At 28.1% G+C, this 3,717-nt stretch overlaps 1 non-coding gene across 1 annotated transcript; it reads left to right on the top strand.

The window, feature by feature from the left end:
* The first annotated feature begins 2,638 nt into the window (after nt 1–2,638).
* On the top strand, nt 2,639–2,711 carry TRNAE-CUC. The gene has a single exon. It is a non-coding gene; the product is annotated as a tRNA-Glu (tRNA).
* Nucleotides 2,712–3,717: the final 1,006 nt, after the last annotated feature.

A 3,717-nucleotide genomic window follows, 5' to 3' on the forward strand; every position in this document is an offset into this window, starting at 1 on the left:
CTCAATGTCACCTACATGCATACGCTTGAGTATTTGCACCTGTCACACCTCTAAAGAAAACTTAATTATTAAAAATATTTTAGCAATATATATTTTAGTAAATTTTAGTATTTAAACCATTGTGCACTATTAGTTATATATTTGTATGTAAGTATTGGCATACTACAATAAACTGACAGGGGCGTTTGGATCATGGATTTAGGGCTTGGGAATGAGAATCTCATTTCCAAGCCCTTGTTTAATAACCATGAAAGGCATGGGTTGCCTCCATGCATAGGAAAAAGATTACTCGCAGGAGAGACATCCTATTCCACCCAAAAATGGGGGGAGAAATATGCCTTAGTTATAAAATTACTAATTTACCACTAGTACATATAAAATATTAAATTTGAATATTTATTAATAATTTAAATAATATAATTACATATTTATATATTTAATTTTACTTATTAAATAATTTAATTAAATTATTTTAGGAAATTAAAATTAAAATCAATAAATGAAATTAACTTAATTAAACGTATTTAATGATATTAACTAATTTAATAAATATATAATAGTTAAATAAATTATTAAGATTAATTATATAATTATAATATATTGAAATATATAATTATATTATAAATAATTAATAATAAATAATATTAAATATTTATCATTAAACATAATCCATTATTTTATATAATATCATACCATTTTCCTAGAAGGGTATTGATATAATTTTACTACATCCTACTTTTTTACTTTTTCTGTTCCCAATCTTTATTCCCTCAATCCAAACACATTATTCTCATTCCTCTTATTCCAATTCACATTCCTCTCATTTTTCTATTCCCCTATTCTTATTTCTATTCTAAAATTCAAGCGGGCCCTGAATGGTTACATAAGCCTATTTAAAACAAAAAAATAAATTAGAATACAATAAAAAAACAAAAAGGTAAGAATTTGCATGTTGTTATGGCCCATGAGGCCTTATTCACCAAAGTTAGACCTATTCAATAAAATCCATTTGTAATCCAATTATGTGGCCCGATTTTACCGGCCCATAAGGCCTACTTACCAAAGTTATACCATTTGTTATAATCATTTGCAATCCAATTGTGGGCCCGATTAAATGCGCCCAAAAGGCCTTATTCAGAACAGATTGGCCTATTTGTTAAAGTCTTTTTTCGAGCCAATTGTGTGGCCCGATTATACAGGCCCATTAGGCCTTACTCATCAAAGATTTTATTTTTTCTTATTATTATCATTTTCTTTTATAACCATGGAAAACACCAATGAAATTGTTTGCAATAGCCTCTAACCTTAATTAATTAATATCCGAAATTGACTTAAGAAAGCGAAAGACATTACTTAACTGTAAGATCAAAATTTGAAGTCTAGTGAAGTTTTATATCAATCATAATTTATTCCTAGTTGAAGTCATATATATATATATACAAAATTTTTTTTTTTTTGAAAAAAAAATAGATAAACCACATTCATTAATAGAAACCAAGTACAAAATTGAGCACCAACACTGATGCCCAACAAGTGAACCCTATAGAAGTGGGGGAGTAACACTGAATACAACAAAAAATAAAAAAAAGAACCATACCCAAATAGAGGTAAAAATCCCGCCCAAAACTACAAAACATCATGGTTGAAGTCATGATCTTTTCTCTTTGTATTTATTTTCTTGGTGGTAAATGAATTATTCAATAGCCTTAAAAGTTACAACACTAAAATCACTACCTTAGATTTTTCATGTCCTTGAAATCTCATTACATGCCTTGATAAAATGCAGCATGACTAATATTCTTTATGTTCTAGATCATACCTCTTGGTGGATGAGATGCATCTATCACTGATCTCTTCTTTGTTTACTCAAAGTGATGAACATTAAATCATAGCATTAAAACTAAATATCAATTTTTCATTCACAGATATCTAATATTTATCATTTAAGGAAGTGCTACTCCAAAAACAACCTGTCCTAATCTTATTATGACAAGTTATCAAGGCCAATCAGTCACTTAATTGATCAAGACCTTTTGCTTTCACGTACAAAGATTTCTCATCTCCTATGAAAATTTTCAATTAAACTGCGAACTAAATTTGCATTGAATGATAAAAAAAATTTATATATCCACTCAACTTGATTGATGCTGAGGTGGTATCTTGATTATAGAAAAAAAGTAAGATGCATGCAGGTTTACTTGGTTTTTTATCATTATTATTTTTTATTGTTATTATGTACTTTATATTATCTCATAATTTTTAATACTCTAATATGTATTTTCATTAGTATTTCTGATATTTCAGCTATACATATACTAAATGCAGTGGTGAACCTAGGAATTTGGTCTAGTTCGGGCTTCTCAGTCCAACCACGACCTCTCTTCATTCAAATCATGTTTCTACCCTGATTTTAGCTTTCTTCCAAAGTTTTGTGGCTTATCAGCTCGGACGGTCAACTATACGAGTCCACCCCTGATTAAATGTGTCATGTTATTATTTTTTTTTATAACAAATGCGACAAATGCAACTGTTAGGAATGTGCGCATTGTTAAAAATTGAATATCTTGCTATTTGCTTCACGGAGGCACAACTTCAAATTACACAAATAAATAATTGATAGTCAACTAATCTTCCACAATCCGTTGTAGTCTAGTTGGTTAGGATACTCGGCTCTCACCCGAGAGACCCGGGTTCGAGTCCCGGCAACGGAAATTTAATTTTTTTCATTTATATATATATATATATATATTACTTTCTTTAAACATTGGGCATCCCTATGATCAATTGCCTTTTGGTTTTTAAATGAAAGCACCCTATACTTTTCTAATTACAGACAATATTTTTTTAATACATTTACTTATTTATTTATTTATTTATTTTAAAAGGAAACCATTGGCAATGAAAGCAATTGAATTAGTATTTTAACAATTGTAATATGACAATGTCTTCTGGTTAGTTTTACACTTAAAAAAAAGGGGTTAGAAGGGAAATTTATTTTTATGTGTTAAATTGGTTTAGTTTTGATAGACAAAATCACTGTTATTTCTCTTCTATTTTACTCTTCTTTTTTTAATATAATTAAGCAAATTATTAATATATTAAGCTAATAATTTTTAAAATGAAGTTAACAAGAGGTTAGAAAACAAGTACAACTTAATTATCTATGACGTAAAGAAAGAACACACATTTTCAAAGACACTTATTAATAGTACCATTTCAAATAATTCAACTGCCTGAAAATAGTTGAGCTTATCTAATTGGTTTACCTAATAAACTCTCAAATCATGAATTTTAAAACAATTTGTTTCATTTTCTTTATTTCATTGCAATTTGTTTTTCTTTCTTCATACCTACGTCGCGGTGAAAGAGCTATATATATATATTATTAAAGTACAATCTTGTTTTGTTAATCTCCACTTTTAATGGAAAAATCTTTGAAGAAAATTCTCTCTTGTTTATTTTTTAAAGATTATATATCAAAGAAAATAAATGTGAAGAGTAGAGAAAAAGCGAAGGAAGAGAACTTATCACCTATTTTGTGTTCAATTAACAAATCAAGCACACTATATATGCATCACATGCAGTATGATTCTATGTCATTATCACACCTTCATGATTTGAGACATGTGTATACAAACATACATTATATGTAGCACGTAATAAAATGGATAAAACACAAATTTATCCACTTAATCACCATAAATTAATCATATATGT

This window comes from Dioscorea cayenensis, chromosome 4 (genome assembly GCF_009730915.1).
Source record: "Dioscorea cayenensis subsp. rotundata cultivar TDr96_F1 chromosome 4, TDr96_F1_v2_PseudoChromosome.rev07_lg8_w22 25.fasta, whole genome shotgun sequence".
Lineage (NCBI taxonomy): Eukaryota > Viridiplantae > Streptophyta > Magnoliopsida > Dioscoreales > Dioscoreaceae > Dioscorea > Dioscorea cayenensis.